The 18,152-nt window shown below is 43.6% G+C and overlaps 1 pseudogene; it reads left to right on the forward strand.

Annotated features, from left to right (window-relative positions):
* The first annotated feature begins 6,513 nt into the window (after positions 1–6,513).
* LOC126417876 (5S ribosomal RNA) lies at positions 6,514–6,632 on the forward strand (annotated as a pseudogene).
* The last annotated feature ends 11,520 nt before the right edge of the window (positions 6,633–18,152 follow it).

The raw sequence follows: 18,152 nt of genomic DNA on the forward strand, positions 1-18,152 counted from the left end.
CAGTGTTACATTTGTTCCATACTGTTCAATAACAACTTAAATTTTACCAGAACTGTCGTACCAGTTAATTATCCTCACAACTAACCTAGACAGGGTCCTTTCCACATGTTGTGCAATCCGAATGTCCCGAAATGAAGATTTAAAGTTTATGTTAATAATAATTACCTGCAGACCTATCTATGTTAGAATGAGGTTTAAAGAACTTTTTTGTTAATGAATATATCGGTAAATAACAAAGGTCTGACAAAGTTGGAAGATAATGTTGAAATTGGTTTAGTAATGAAGTTTAATTAATTTGAGACAAAATTAATGGTAGTTAAGTGAGCAGGAAATAAGACAAACAGAGTAGTAACTCATATACTGGAAATCTTGAGTGCTTCATGATTTCAATAATCAAAATTTTCAATACAGTGATCATAACAGTTTAAGGGTCCCCCCCCCTCCCCCTTTTCTATTCATTTGAATTCTGAAGTGTACTGAACTGATTTGACCAGCAAGGTTAAAGTCAATATAAAACCAAAATTTATCAGTGTTTGACCTTTTTCAAAATTGACATTGTATGTGTGTTTCGAAAGTGCTATTTCTAGGGTAACCTATGGCCGATTTTAATCAGATCAATAGACAGTACGAAGTTTGTAGTAAACATTATAGTGTATTGTTGTGTATTTATGGCTTGTTCATATTAGTAAAGAAAGTGAAATTATTAGTTCAGTAGATTTTCTGGTTCTAAAATTTACCATATAATGCAGTGTTACTACGTGTTCTTATGCTTGAACGTACATCCACTTGTACAGGGAAGAAACTCAGTTAATGCCTAATTAGGCTGGCGACCGTATTATTAACAATTGGTAGCATCTGCTGTGTTGTTTCTTGTCCGTCCTAACGTGTAGTTGCACTTCAGACTTGCTTGACGTATCATTGTTGTTACTGAGTGGGTGTAAGTCTGATTTTGCCTCCATTCAGGTACACGCGGTCAACATATATACCAAAATCCTTTCTTATAAGGTGAAGCCCGTCAACTTACCGTAGTACAGGCTTTAAAGAGTATCGTGCGCCCGAGCGTAGTGTTACAGACCGACGTGACTGCCTTTACTGACAGCACGACATCGTCTGCAGCGCCCCTCAAGGGTTCGTTAACATTGTCGGATAGATTCTAGATGACTGGGAAACCTTGGCCTTGTCAGAATAGTCCCATTTTATTTCATAAGAGACTATGGCAGGGTGGAGCGTAGACCCCACGAAGGAATGGACGCAAGTTGTCAACAAGAGACATTGTAAATTGTTGGTGGCGCCGTAATGTTGTAGGCTGCGCTTACATGGAGTGGACTGGGTCCCCTCGTCTAACTGATCTGATAATTTTCTGGAAATGGTTATATTTAGCTACTAGGAGACCATTTCCCGCCTTTCATGAACTTCATGTTCCCAAACAACCATGGACTTATTATGAACGACGATGTGCCTTGTCACCAGGTCAGAGTTGTTCGTGTTTGGTTTGAAAACATTCTTGACAATTCGAGCGAATGGTTTGGCCTTCCAGATCACCCGACACGAATCTCATCTAACTGTTATGGGACATAATCGAGAAGTCAGTTCGTGCACACAATCCTGCACAGGCAACACTTCCGCAATTATTGACGGCTATAGAGGCAGCATGGCTCAATATTTCTATAGCGGACTTCCACCCACTTTGAGTCCATGCTACGTCGAGTTGGTGCACTACACCAGGCAGAAGGAAGTCCGACACGATATAAGGAGTTACTCCGTGACTTCTGTCACCTCAGTGCATAAGCGGTGTAAAGGGACTTCACCGACTTCTTGAGTCGATGCCATGTGGAGCTGGTGCACTACGCCGGGCAAAATAAGGTCGACACGATATTAGGAGTTATTCACCTTATCATCTCAGTGTATAAGCGGAGTAAGAAGCATCAAGTGTTGGGTGATGACTGTGAAGAACACTGAGATGGCGCATACAGGTGTGAGATAACATTATCAGGAGCTGATAGTTCGAAAGGAGCATTACTGCTGGTCTCAATGCAGCTGGCAGGCTAATAGTGCAATAAATATCTAGATCTGTGAGCTCTTTGGTCGTTGCTGTGGCCGATTTTGGACTCCATGGCAGCGTTAGGGCAGGCACACTAGTCTTGAAGGTTCTGATCGACCACGTCTAACCACCACAGAGCAGTGCACAATGCAGTGCACCAACCATATCGTAACCACTTCACATGTGCGCCTGCCATACATAAACAAGTAATGGACTCCTAGCAACATTCTGTGTTTTGCTGCACCATTTATAGAGACCAGCAGCAAGTGGACTTCTTAATTACCGTCCCACGCATGGGATGCAGTTAACAACACAACACAAGCGGTTGCATTTCGAGTGCTGCGATGACCAGAAATCACGGTCCGTTGATGAATGGGTCGCTCTGTGATCAGCGATGAAGCGCGGTTTGCACTACCATGAATGATATAGGGAGAGGTCCCATTTCTCCAGTGTTGTCTTGGAGGAGCACAGTGGTGTTACTGCTGGCGTTTTGATGTGTGGAGAAACCTGGTGTGTCCTTAGGTCAGTAGCGGCAGTGACTGAAAAATTCTGGTGGCAAAACCGTACGTCACGGACGTCCTACGCCCTCACATGGGACTGCATGTTGATGCCATTTTTCAACAGCACAAAACTAGTCCTCACATGGTGACTGCCGATACGAGCTGTCTGCGTAAGGTAGATGTAGTATGGTGACCAGCAAGATCCCCATATGCGTTCCTGCTGGGACATGTTTAGTGCCGGCTTCGATATCAACACTATCTCAGTGGCAGTATCCAGGATACCAAAGTCCACTTACAACACTTGTGGTCCATTTTGCATCAGGAGAGGGTGTGACGGTTTTATGACACCCTTCCCAAGCATCAGTGCATTCATCCACGGAAGAAAGGTGCAGCATCTTACTAATAAGTGGTCTGATACCGCTAAGTTCTTACCAAATTCGACTGCAATTTGTAACCGCCGGATAACATCACTTACCCTCCGAGAAGTTTGATTTCGTTTCTCCTTCTGGTGTTCCGGTTTTTCTGTCAGGCTGTCTGAAAAATAAGTTTTATATAGGATCGGACACGTCTCATTACAACTAATGCTCACAAATTTTTATCTACTGGGATTCTGAAGAAAGTACTTTACTGTTATGATGACACAACGATGATTTTTTAAAGCGGGTTGTAGTTATTTAAAAGCTGAGTACAGTGAGGTAGCAGTCGGAAAACGTTAGCTGTGAAACTGCTGGCCAAATCAGTAGCAAAACGGACTGATCGTGATTGGTAAGGCTGCCGTCACTGCCCTTTCTCACCCCCATTGCCACACAAACATAGAAAAACGGCGCCAGAATGTAGGAGGGTTTCCCAGAAAATAATGCACCGCACTTTTTTTCTCAGCTGAAAACAATTCTTCGAATGCGGAACGCTACGTATGTATTATTTGAAGTCTCCTGAGAGAGCACACCTAGTGTTCCTCACTTCCGACGGATAACGTAGCTGCAGGACAGTTTCAAAATGGCGTCTGTAGCTGCTGTACATTACAAGCAACGTGCAGTAATTGAATTTCTCACTGCAGAGAAAGAAACTTGGGGAATATTCACAAACGCCTGGTGAAAGTCTATGGAGCATCTGCTGTCGACAGAAGTACAGCTAGTCGCTGGGCACGGAGGGTGAGGTCATTAGAAGGCGGTTTAGTGGAGCTCAACGTTTTGCAGCGGTCAGGGACACCATCCACGATGTGTCACGCCTCACATGTTGCGGCGAGCTACCACTTGTTTGGGCCATTAAAGGATGCAATTCGTGGAAGACAATTTGAAGACGATGAGGAGGTGATTCACACAGTGAAGCACTGGCTCCGCCAGCAGGACAATGATTGGAACCGACAGGGCATACACGCCTTTGTTTCGCGCTGAACGAAGGCCATAGAAAGGGATGGAGATTACATGGAAAAATAGGATGTGAAGATAAAACACCATTCTTTCATGTGTGTAATTCTCATTATGTTCAAGAAAGAACTGTTGAAGAATAAAAATTCGGTGCATTACTTTCTGGGCAACCCTCGTATCCACAAATCTCCCTCCCGCCAAATGAAGATTATTTCTCAGATACTTACGCTAAAGGTTTTAATGCCAACACCAAAATTAGTTACAACACTGCAGTACTCTTTGTAAGAGGCCTCCAGCCCGTTAAGAAATGTAAATTATTACATTAAAACATTCAAAACGTGTAGTCCAAGATAAGCAATCGGTTTTTGTAGTCTATCACTTACCGCAAATTATTCCTATGTGTTTAACCGCAAGATATTACGGATATCCCCAATATATATGGGGAGCCTACATATTTACTTTAAAGTTATGAAGAAACAATTTTCGGTCCTGCAACTGTTTGATATTATTTTAATATAAAATAATACCAGTTCCAAATTGGTGATTTATATAAACTAGGGTGATGCATAATGACATAATTTTCATATGCTTTTTCCAAGTTATAACAACTCATGATTTAATTACTATAAAAAGTATGATCTTCCGTACAGATTCAGCGGTAATAAGGAACTGTTCTTGTTACATAAATTTACTATAATTGTTGCAGTACTGATATCCAAGAAAGGTAGACCTTTGTAGCATGTACACACTAGAAAAATAAAGAAAACAAAAATAAGAGTAAGAAAAACAAAAATAGAATAAAAGACGCACCGCAAGGCAATGATCAGAGTGGGACGGAAATCAGGAAATGAGTAGTGCACGTAGAGACAAACAATTGATTACAATTTCAGAAAAATGTGGTTGTTTATTCTTGAGAAAGAGCTTTGCAAATTGAGCAATTCAATAACGCGTTATTCTACTTCTGGCTTTTATACAAGCTGCTATTTTGCTTGGCATTGATGACAGAGTTGTTGTATGTCCTGATAAGGGATATCGTTCGAAATCCTGTCGCATTGGCACGTCAGATCGTCAAGTTCCCTAGATGGTTGGAAGGCCCTGCCCATAATGCTCCAAACGTTCTCAAGTGGGGAGGGACCCGGCGATCTTGCTGGACGAGGTTGGGCTTAGCAAGCACTAATACACACAGTAGAACTGTCGCCGTGTGCAGGCGGGCATTATCTTGCTGACATGTGAACCCAGGATAGTTTGCCATACCGCAATAAAATGGTGCGTAGAACATCGTCGACGTACCGCTGTGCCGAAGGGTCCCACGGGTGACAACCAAGGGGTCCTGCAATGAAAAGAAATGGCGCCCGACCCCTTTACTCCTGGTTGTCGGGTGTCAGGTCAGTCGGAGCGTCCCCAGACACGTCTCCGGCATGGAATCTCATTGATTGGCGTAGGAATGTCTTCGAACTGACCCCCAATGACCAGCGAAGACATGCCTGGAGAAACCCCAAACAACGGTGAGGTATCAACCTCACTGTCGCTCGCCATACCGGCCGACAACTAGGAACAATGGACTCGGGAACCATTTCTTTTCATTAGTAGGACCTCTTTGGTTGTCATCCGCCACACTTTTAAAGCACAGCGGTGCTTTGACGATATTCTACGCCCCATTATTTTACCCTTCGTGATAAACCATCCTGGGCTTAGATTCCGGCAAGATAATACCCGCACTCACAAGGAGAAATTTTCCACTGTTTATCTCCATGCTTTTCCGTTACTTTGAGGATCTAACGCGCCAATTGGGCAGAGTTTAGTATTAAATCTCTCTCAGGAGGACATTCTACAGCTCTCTCAGTCAGTGCTACGTCGAATAACTACTTGCACAAGGGCCAGAGGAAGACCAACGCGTTTTTTGCATGTCCGGATTGCGAAGCTCTTTCCCCTGATTAGATGATCCAGTTTTCCTGAATTTGGAATTACCTTTTTTTCTCTGTACGTATACATTACATCTACCGACTTCCGAGACATTCGGATAATTTCTTCTTGTTCCGTCATTTTTTTGTGTTAGGTTGGATTTTTCTAAATTACTGTTCTTCCTCCTGAATCCGTGTCAACCAAAACACATCTACATCTACATCTGCACTCCAAAAGCCATCTTACGGTGTGTGTCAGACGGTACTTCTATATCACTCTCACCTCCCCTTTTTCTGTTCCATTCGTGTATGATTCGCGGTAATAATGATTGCTGGTAGGAGAAAGCAGTATATTGGTAGACTCTTGCAGGAACATACGCTCTGGAAGTTTTAGCGGCAGACCGTGCCGTTATGCAGAATGCGCCTGTTGCAGCGTCTGCCACCTGTAACAAAACGTGCTGCTCTTCTTTGGATCTTCTCTATTTCCTGTGTCAATCCTATGTGATACCGATCGCACATTCACGAGCAGTGTTCATCTATTGGTGCAAAGAGTGTTTTGCTGACGGACTAGATTTCAGGAGGAATCTTGTAATGAAACTCAGTCTGACATCAATCTTACCCGAGATTAGATTGATGTGGTCGGTCCACTTCAAATCGGTATGTGCCCGTACTCCCATATATTTTATGAAAGTAACTGATTCCAGGCCAACGGCCTTGCCGCAGTGGTTACTCCGGTTCCCATCCGATCACCGAAGTTAAGCCGTGTCGGGCTTTGCTAGCACTTGGATGGGTCACTGTGCGGGTCTGCAGAGGGCTGTTGGCTAGAGGGGTGAAATTAACCCTTGTCAGGGCAATTGAGGAGCTAGCTGAATGAGAGGTACTGGCACCGGTCACGAAAACTGACAACGGCAGGAACATCGGTGTGCTGGCCACATGGCACTCCGTATCCGCATCCGCTTACGCCTAAGGGCTGAAGGCTTTCAAGGCTTGTTCGGAAGGTGTTCATTTGTGTGCTTTCAGTGATTGTTCTGCAACAGGTCCCTCTATCTACCTACTTTTCTACAGACAGCTTGCGTGAGACGACAGTCATGAAATAAATCTATCAATCTGTGTGAGCTGCCCCTAGTTTTCACACACTACCACTTGGTTATCAGTCCTTTCTCCGGATTCTTAGGTATATCTTACAAACTCGATAATGTTTAACAGTAGCACACCGGATGCGCTGGCTAATGTACGGGGCTAAAAGTGCAATCCTTTCCAAACAGTATTTTAGCTGCCTACTTTTCTTCCTTACTACAGATGACGTACTTCCGCTGATAACATTTAGTTCAGTGTAAAACTGAATTCAAAACACATATATAAACTTCATTCAAGTACTTCACTTCGACACTGTAAAAATTTCACAATTTTGAAATAGTTTTTACTAACAGAATTGTTACGCTATTTTCCGCAAATGGATCTCTTGCTGGCTACAAAATTTTATCCTAAACGTATCGCCAGCTAAAGTGTTGTGAAATGTCGCCTTTCTAATACATGGGCTACAGCAGTGCTGAATAAATGTCACAACTGTTTAACTAACTTCACTAGATAGGAGGCTTCTAAAGAAATAAGCTTCATTAAATATTCGAGGGAAATCTGTAAAATATAAAACATAAAGTCTTTAAGGGGCTCCGGAACGCCCTAGACTTGCAATGTTAAAATAACGCTTATAAATTACATCTTTCCTCACAAAGTATTTGAGGTAGGAAGTTGAACTTTTTACAGATTATTTATTGGAATATGGGCTACAACTTAAGACAGGGATCTTACAAAATTTTAGTTCAGTTATTAAAGATGATTTTTTTTCAATTGTAATGAAAATTCACAACATTTTTTGCAATTTTTTATTTATATATTCAAAAATATACAGTTTTTTGGAAAAAGTTTGTGTTAAATTATGCAGAAGGTACTGTGTAACATTTACTGAAAGTTTGAAACAAATATGTTTGGAAGATCCTTAGAAAACATGTAATTAGTACGAGAAAATAAAAGTTTTGGGAATCGAGCGACAAAGGTTGGATTAACGTTTTAGTGCATTCCAGGTCCATAGGATGGATTATCTTCATCCACTGCAAACTCCTCCTCCAGCTTCCTCTTGTTCCTCCTCCTGTTTACTCTTACTTGTATTTCTACAGCCCTGTCTGCAGCCCGAAGGCGTTCCTTGTCTAAAGCAAGCATCGCTGGTTGTTGTGTTCGTAGATTTTGCTACCATTTTCTTCAGTTGCAGTTACTGCAACACTGTTCCAAAAGGTGGTCATGTATGAACACATATCACATTTCAGTTGTATTTCACTAGCAAGTCCTAAGTGCTTTATTATGGAGAGTTCCAGACCAACTTCACTACAATGAATACATCTTACATAGTTTGAAAAAATTCCTTTGAGAACCGACATATCAAATATTTCATTCACACCCGATTCGCCTATAATACATTCATAGTTTTCACTCATTGAATCAAGCTTCTTGTGTGAAATATTTTCTTTCCCACTTTGACTGCTATGGGCAGGTGTACTTGAGAGGTTAGGTTCACTCACTTGGTTATCGTCTTTATTGTTTACAGTAATAACACATACCTTTGGCTTTCCAACATTTCTCCTTTTCTTAAAAGCCTTCAGAGGATTTCTAATAACTTTACTTTTACTCATTATTATACTTCAACAAAACAGAGACTCAAGAAACAGAATTAATTACGAATATTTTCGAGATAACGACAGAGTAAATAAACGTGAAACAATCGACAATCACACCAGCGATATATATTGGACCATCACAGGTTAGCCACAACACATGCTTTATCTCACATCACTAAAATGTACCTGATGAACACGGACGTTAATAATAACACCATTTGACAGCAGTTTAGCAGCGCCACAGTGGGTCACGCCCATGTAGAACACATTTCAAAAAAAATTTAAAAATAGTTGTAGTCTTCGGAATTGAATAAATTATATATCTATTAAAAGGTAGTAGTCTGCAGATTCAGAAAACGCAAAAAAGTAAAAATTGAACTTTTCATGATTTTTTACCCTTTCCGGAGCCCCTTAAATATGTAAAACCTGCTGCATTTTGACTGAACACGTAACTCAGTTTCTGTTTAGTTCACTTCTACTGTCAATGTTTTTATGTGATCATAGATGTACGAAAGCTAGTAGTGCCTATCTCGTAACCGAAGCTCTTAACGTATGGAAACGGCGAGTGATGCTGTAATCTGTGATTGCCTGTCTCTGGAGTACCCAATATTGCGGCTCCTCTTTCTTATATACACATCAAAAAATGTTTGGCATCACCCCAGTTCCCAGAACTCATGAAGACAGACGTTGTCTGTGATATTGTATCATATACACCATCCCTTTGACTGTTCAGAGATGTGGCCGAGCGGCTCTAGGCGCTACAGTCTGGAACCGCTACGGTCGCAGGTTCGAATCCTGCCCCGAGCATGGATGTATGTGGTGTCCTTAAGTTAGTTAGGATTAAGTAGTTCTAAGTTCTAGCGGCCTGATGACCTCAGAAGTTAAGTCCAATAATACTCAGAGCCATTTGAACCATTTGTTCAGAGATGTCACTAAACCCGCCCAAAGATGTAAACAACCTTGCAGGAGCAGCGCTTGTCAGACGGAGGGGGTCCGCCAGCCGATCATTTCCAGTAATTCCACCAGGAAGGAAGTACACGGCTCGTGTTGTCTGTAGTTCAACCATGCGTAAACGGTCAATACCGCGGTTCGATCGCGTCCGCATTGTTACTTTGTGACAGGAAGGGCTGTAAACAAGGGAAGTGCCCAGGCGTCTCGGAGTGAACCAAAGCGATGTTGTTCGGACATGGAGGAGATACAAAGAGACAGGAACTGTCGATGACGTGCCTCACTCAGACCGCCCAAGGGCTGCTACTGCAGTGGACGGCCGCTACCTACGAATTATGGCTGAGAGGAACCCTGACAGCAAAGCCACCATGTTGAATAATGCTTTTCTTGCACCCACTGCACATCATGTTCCGACTCAAACTGTCCGCAATAGGCTGCATTATGCGTAACTTCACTCCCGACGTCCATGGCGAGGTCCATCTTTGCAACCACGACACCTTGCAGCGCGGTACGTATGGACCCAACAACTTGCCGAATGGACCGCTCGGGACTGGCATCACGTTCTCTTCACCGATGAGTGACGAATATGCCTTCAACCAGCAGTCGTCGGAGGCGTGTTTAGAGGAAACACGGTCAGGCTGAGCGCCTTAGACGCGCCGTCCAGCGAGTGCAGCAAGGTGGACGTTCCCTGCTGTTTTGGGGTGGCATTATGTGGGACCGACGTACGCCGCTGGTGTTCATGGAAGCCACCGTAACGGCTGTACGATACATGAATGTCATCCCCCGACCGATAGTGCAACCATATCGGCAGCATATTGTCGAGGCATTCGTCTTCATGGACGACAATTCGCGCCCCCAACGTGCACATCTTGTGAATGACATCCTTCAGGATAACGAAATTGCGTGACTAGAGTGGCCAGCATCTTCTCCAGAATGAACCCTATAGAACATGACTGGGTTAGATTGAAAAGGGCTGCCGGCCTAAGTGGCCGAGTGGTTCTAGGCGCTTCAGTCTGGAACCGCGAGACCACTACGGTCGCAGGTTCGAATCCTGCTTCGAGCATGGATGTGTGTGATGTCCTTAGGTTAGTTAGGTTTAAGTAGTTCTAAGTCTAGGGGACATGGCCTTACAAGTTAAGTGCCACAGTGCTCAGAGCCATTTGAAAAGGGCTGTTTATGGACGACGTGACGCATCAACCACTCTGAGGAATCTAGGCCGAATCGCCGTGGAGGTGTGCGACAATCTGGACAAACAGTGCCTTGATGAGCTTGCGCATAGTAAACCACGACGAGCACAGGCATGCTTTAATGCAGGAGGACGTGCTACTGGGTGTTAGAGGTACCGTTGTGTACGGAAATCTGAACTACTACCTCTGAAGGTCTCGCTGTATGGTGGTACAACATACAGTGTGTGGTTTTCATGGGGAATAAAAAGGATGGAAATTATGTTTATGTTGATCTCTATTCCAATTTTCTATACAGGTCCCGGATCTCTCGGAACCGAGGTGATGCAAAACTTTTTTTGATGTGAGTACATCATGAAGTTCGTCGCTAAGATTATAGATGGCTGGTGAATGAGTAATAACCTTTGTAATTTAGCAGTCTTTGAAAATCAGATCTATGAAGTACAATTTATGCGGGAAGATCAGTTGATCTGAATATTAAATTCACACACAAACCGGTTTCGTACGCATAGATCGCTCACTCAGTTTTTATTTTAATAAACAGGCCATTTATTATCAATTCGTCGTGCCATACTTTTAGATTTTAGCATCTGGCACGTTTTGTTCCCTTCACAAAACAATTAGTATAAATGTTCTCTTACACGCCAGATACAGCTTCTTTTCAGCAGTTGCTTGTAAACCTTACCTTTCGAAGGCCAAGGATGCACGCTCACTTCAAACTACGTTCCAAGCCGGTAGAATCACTGATGAGTACAACAAATGCCTTTACAAGTCCTTCATGTATATGCTGACCTTCAACTGTCCCGCTTTTCTTTCTCCTCTGATTTTACAGTGGTGTTAATTTCTCTGAGAGTTCTAATTAGACTATATGTAATTTTCGTAATTCAGGTAACACAAATAACGAAGCATCTTGTCCTGAGACTTTTGAATTTCACAGAATCCGAACACGACTCACAACCTACTCTCACAGCTTCACTTCCACCAGCGCCTACCTCAGCTTAAAAACTTCTCAAACGCTCTCCCGCATATCTTGCGAGACTAACAGTTCTGTACGGAAAAATGGTTTAGCTAGCGCCTCATGGATTGCTCCCAGAACGAATTTTCCGTCTTCTAGTGCTAGTCCCATGGTTTACGTTTGGAGGTAAGAGGGAGGAACAATCCAAAGTGATGCAGTGGGGACGGCTCGTCAGCCGTGCATCGGGAGTTCAGTCAATAGAGAGCTTGCTCCTAAAAAGCCAAGTTCGTAGGTTGGAGACTCAGTCCGGCGCACAGATTTGACCTACGTCTATATCTGTACTGTAAAACCCACATGCGCGGGTGGGGATGGGTGGAGGGGCGGCAGCACTTTGTGTACCACACTGTCACTTCCCGTCTTTCCCGTTCGAGTCTCAAACCGTTCGCTGGAAGAACTAACTGCTGGTAAGAGTCTCGATTTTCTCTAATTTTACCTTCATGGTCTTTACGCTATACTTTCTGAGGATTCATCCAGTACGTAGTAGGATGCAACATATTGGCTGACTCTCGGAACTTTAACAGTTAAGCACATCGTGATTGAGAACGCCTCTCTTGCATCGTCTGCCACTGGAATTGGCTAAGCATCTCCGTGACGCTTTCGCGCTTACTGAATGAACCTGTAACGAAACGTGCTTCTCTTCTTTGGATCTCCTCTACTTCGTCTGTCAATCCCATCAGGCACGGATCCCAGACTGATGAGCAGTATTCAAGAATTGATCTAATGATTGTTTTGTAGGCTACGTCCTTTGTGGGTGAACTATATTTCCTGAGGATTCTTCCAGTGACTCTCAGTCTGGAATCTGCCTTACTTGCGATTGGTTTTATGTGGTAGTTCCGTTTTAGACCTCCCCATGCGAACTACGACGAGATGTTTTAAGGATATAGCTGCTTTCAGTGATTGCTCTGAGATTGTTTGATCATACTGTAATGGTTCTTTGTGACTGTATTTGTTTTGAGGGCCAATTGGCAACACTACACCAAGCTTCGATCCTTTGTAAGTCTTCCTGCATTTCGTTATAATTTCGTAGCGTTCCGACTGATCGTTACACAACAGCTTCATCCGCGAAAAGACGTATGGAACATCCGAAACTTTCTACTATGTAATTTTTATGTACTGTGAAGATTAATGGTCCTAAAACACTCCGTATGTGAACGCCCGAAGTTACTTTTACGTCTAAATACATCTCTCCGTTGGGAATGATATGCTCTGTTCTGCTTGCTAAAAGAACTCTTCTGTCCAGTCACACAGATGGTATGATATTCCGTAGGCTAGCATTTCGTTCAATAGAGAGCAGCGCAGAAGTTTCGAACTAGCGCGCGCTCTACTGTGGAGCGAAAATTCATTTACGAGATACAAGCAATGTCAGTTAAAAAATATGTAACACGATAAACACACACGAAAAAATTCCGTCTCAACACCAAGAATGATGCAATAATGATTGTGATTGAGCTATATCTTTCCGTCTGTATGTCTTTCACTACGTTTCGATACACAAAACGATTTAGATATCGTTCTTTTCACAGGAAGTTTGAATAAAAACACCTTCACTCGTTTTTTCGTGTTTTATTACCTTATACGACACATGTTCGACATTTGAGTTCAGCCACGTTCACAGCTGCAAAATAGGGATAAAATTGAATCGAACTTTTCACCGAAATTCTTCGGTACCGTAACATGGGGTAAAATAGGTAGATGTACTCCATCTTCAGCCCACGAGTGTCCTACCGGGACCACCCGACCGCCGTGTCAGCCTCAGAGGAGGATGTGGACAGGAGGGGCGTTGGGTCAGCACACCGCTCTCCCAGCCGTTATGATGGTATTCTTGAACGAAGCCTCTAACAAATAAAACTGTCCGATGTTACCCAATATCATGGGGTAGTTCCGGAGGTTCATTGAATTTCCATTCACAGTTCCATATTCTCCTGGGAAGGGGTAATTCTAGAAGCAACATACCTTTTTCAAAACTACACATGCCCAGAAATTATTTTTACATGTTTAGAAGATATTTTGGAAGTGGTTACAAAGTAACTTACAGGTGATCAGGAAAGATTTTACACATGCTCGGAGAAAACTTGACACACACATTTACAAAATATTTGACTGATAAAGACAATGTAGTCATACAATAAATTATAAATCTACAATAGATTCTCAGTGAATAATACTTCTCTCTTTCTTCTGTAAGAGTCGGTAACACTGGCAATATGGCGTTTTCCTACATTATAATCACCTCAAATCTTGGGAAAAATGAACATACCTTTTCTGCCTTGATACGGACGTAGTAATCTGACTTCCGCCTCGGCTACAAATCGGACGAACTACCTGTTCAACGATTTTCTTCTAGTCACGTGTTCGTTCTGTAATATCCACCGAGTTACGTTAAATTCGGTTGATGCCTTTCTGTACAACAGTTTTCCGGATCTTACAGCAGCAACCGCCGTTTCAGGATTATGAGGGTCATAATTACATCTTGAAAGAGCACCGAGCTCCCTTCTATAAGTACGTGGCACTGTCCGATATTCCACCAACGTATGTATATATCTGTAGATAGTTTATGATAGATTAGTGTAAGTGTGATACGCGAACCAATTACATTCGCATTTCCTTCTTAACGTTTAAATAAGCAAATTATAAGGAAATTCCAAATGAGATTTTCACTTTGCAGCGGAGTGTGCGCTGATATGAAACTTCCTGGCAGGTTAAAACTGTGTACTGGACCGAGACTCGAATTCGGAAACTTTCCCTTTAGCGAGAAGGTGTTCTACCATTTTCTTTTCTTTTCGTAACTGTTCCTTGTATTTGGTCGTAGCGGACGTCAGATGACATCCATTGAGGTTCGTTGTTCATCCCTTAACTCAGTTTTTTTATTTTATTTTTTATTTATTTTTTATTCTTTTTATTATTACAGATGCCAGCCAGCTCTCCCACCGTCACCGGAGACGCTGAACTACCATGCCGGCACCGTCTGAGCTCCGCAAGCAAGACTTACGCCCAGTCCTCACAGCTTCAATTCTGCCAGTACCTCGTCTCCTACCTTCCAAACTTCACAGACGCTCTCCTGCGGACGTTGCAGAACTGGCACTCGTGGAAGAAAGGATATTGCGGAGACATGGCCTAACCACAGCTTGCGTGATGTTTCCAGAACGAGATTTTCACTCTACAGCGGAGAGTGCGCTGATATGAAACTTCCTGGCAGGACAGCTTCTGTGAGGTTTGGAAGGTAGGAGACGAGATACTGCCAGAATTAAGGCTGTGAAGACGGCGCGTGATTCGTGCTTGGGAAGCTGAGATGATGCCGGCACGATAGCTCAGCGTGTTCGGTTAAAGGGTTACCAGCCCTCTGTAATAATAATAATAATAATACATCTACATCTAAATCTACATTTATACTCCGCAAGCCACCCAACGGTGTGTGGCGGAGGGCACTTTACGTGCCACTGTCATTACCTCCCTTTCCTGTTCCAGTCGCGTATGGTTCGCGGGAAGAACGACTGTCTGAAAGCCTCCGTGCGCGCTTTAATCTCTCTAATTTTACATTCGTGATCTCCTCGGGAGGTATAAGTAGGGGGAAGCAATATATTCGATACCTCATCCAGAAACGCACCCTCTCGAAACCTGGTGAGCAAGCTACACCGCGATGCAGAGCGCCTCTCTTGCAGAGTCTGCCACTTGAGTTTGCTAAACATCTCCGTAACGCTATCACGGTTACCAAATAACCCTGTGACGAAACGCGCCGCTCTTCTTTGGATCTTCTCTATCTCCTCCGTCAAACCGATCTGGTACGGATCCCACACTGATGAGCAATACTCAAGTATAGGTCGAACGAGTGTTTTGTAAGCCACCTCCTTTGTTGATGGACTACATTTTCTAAGCACTCTCCCAATGAATCTCAACCTGGTACCCGCCTTACCAACATTTAATTTTATATGATCATTCCACTTCAAATCGTTCCGCACGCATACTCCCAGATATTTTACAGAAGTAACTGCTACCAGTGTTTGTTCCGCTATCATATAATCATACAATAAAGAATCCTTCTTTCTATGTATTCGCAATACATTACATTTGTCTATGTTAAGGGTCAGTTGCCACTCCCTGCACCAAGTGCCTATCCGCTGCAGATCTTCCTGCATTTCGCTACAATTTTCTAATGCTGCAACTTGTCTGTATACTACAGCATCATCCGCGAAAAGGCCCATGGAACTTCCGACACTATCTACTAGGTCATTTATATATATTGTGAAAAGCAATGGTCCCATAACACTCCCCTGTGGCACGCCAGAGGTTACTTTAACGTCTGTAGACGTCTATCCATTGATAACAACATGCTGTGTTCTGTTTGCTAAAAACTCTTCAATCCAGCCACACAGCTGGTCTCATATTCCGTAGGCTCTTACTTTGTTTATCAGGCGACAGTGCGGAACTGTATCGAACGCCTTCCGGAAGTCAAGAAAAATAGCATCTACCTGGGAGCCTGTATCTAATATTTTCTGGGTCTCACGAACAAATAAAGCGAGTTGGGTCTCACACGATCGCTGTTTCCGGAATCCATGTTGATTCCTACATAGTAGATTCTGGGTTTCCAAAAACGACATGATACTCGAGCAAAAAACATGTTCTAAAATTCTACAACAGATCGACGTCAGAGACATAGGTCTATAGTTTTGCGCATCTGCTCGACGACCCTTCTTGAAGACTGGGACTATCTGTAATAATAAAGTGAGTTAAAAGATTAACGTCCTCCCCGAGCAAATGCATCGTAGGAAAACGAGCAAAATGAGATAAAAAAATAAAAAAAAGATGGTAGAGCACTAGCCCGCGAAAGACAAAGGTACCGAGTTCGAGTCTCGGTCCGACACACAGTTTTAATCTACCTGGAAGTTTTATAAGGAAATTATTCTTACTACTCTTTCCTCTTGCAATAGAACGACGAAAGTATTAACATAAAGATACGAAGGTTAATCGAAAAGTAACGTCCTTTACGTCGCGAAATGGAAACTACAGTAAAAATCCAACGAAAGCTTTGCACAGTTGTGTTTGGCAGCGTCTCTAGTATGCCTGTCGATCGCGTCACGTCGCTCTTTTTAGTTCTAAGCACAAAGTGAGCACGTAAAGATGCCAGAACAACAGTGTCTCCATGCCAAGTGTGGGTGTCCGTTGAGAGGTTTCGCCTCATTTCATGCAACGCCACATAATTTACCTGTCCTGCATTTCCTTTCTCATGAAAATTCTCGGTCGCACACTGTGGGGGCGATAATGACACCCCTGCAGCTTTACCGGTGGGAAGTGTCTGGTCAGGGACCATACGGCCCGGACTTGTCTCCATGTGATGTTCATCTCTGCTCACATTAACCGCTGGCTATAAAGACAACGTTTTGGCACAGACAATGAACCGCAGACCAGCGCAGAGAATTGGGGGAAAGGACAGGTGGCTGCTATCTATGACGAGCGCATTGAAAAATGGTACAACGCTACGAAAAATGTCTGAGTCGGAGCGACGACAATGTAGAACAGTAATTGGGAGTACCAATAAAACATTTGTTATTTTCACTGAGGTTTTTATTTCGTGACCGATCGGACCTTACTTCCCGAACAGCTCTCGCAACTAACAATAGTAGTTGTACACTGAACCGAAAACTGCTACACACCACAACTTCTGGGACCAACAATGTATGCACGAATCTGCTTGACAACACGTAACGTGTGAACAGCAAGACGCACCCAGGAAATAATAACTTGCATTCAGTGATACCAACCTAAGAAGAGGAATATACAATTCGCTTCCGAATTTACGCCGTGTGTCTGATTTTTCACCATCTTACGGTGTACCTCGATAACGTACGAGGCGGAAAGCACATCGCGTTCAGAGCAGTATCGTGTCGATAGTGTCGTTATTTCGACCGTGAAACTTATTTAACACACTGGACTTCAAAACAATAAACTTTTTTGTCCGTTCGGAAAACGGCAGTGAACCAGCGCGGAATGACTGCTTTCACCCTGCGCGCTTTGCACAGAAGCGTCGACAGCCCGGCGGCACGCAGAGGCCCTGGGAAGGGATTTGGCGGCCCAGCGGCGCGAGCTGTTATGACGCCTGCATTGCGGCAAGTGGCCTGGGAGCAAAGCGCTAGGGACAGGGGCAGAGGCAGGGGCAGAGCTGACTCTCCGTGGCTGCAAGTTATTTCACTCCTCTGTGTGTGCGGCGCATGCTGCGTACTGCCACGGCCGGCGCAGGTGGGTTGCTGCCTTGAGTCCACTATTCTTGACACCCTTAGAAAATCTTATTTCGACTTGCCCTGCTACTGCGAAATAGAGAAACTTAGAAACCTCTGCCGCGTCCCAAGTGTGGCTTGAAACAATAATGAAAGTTTCCCGAGCTATTGACCGAATTCAAGCCACAAGATTTAGTCAAAGTGCAAGGGTGACGTACGAAGCCAGAGACCCGAGCACTTCGTCTATAAGCAACGATAGCAAACTTGTCACAGAACAAGCTCCAGATGCCGTTGTTAGCCGCCTGATGTATCCGCGTT

Source organism: Schistocerca serialis, chromosome 8 (assembly GCF_023864345.2).
Source record: "Schistocerca serialis cubense isolate TAMUIC-IGC-003099 chromosome 8, iqSchSeri2.2, whole genome shotgun sequence".
Classification (NCBI taxonomy): domain Eukaryota; kingdom Metazoa; phylum Arthropoda; class Insecta; order Orthoptera; family Acrididae; genus Schistocerca; species Schistocerca serialis.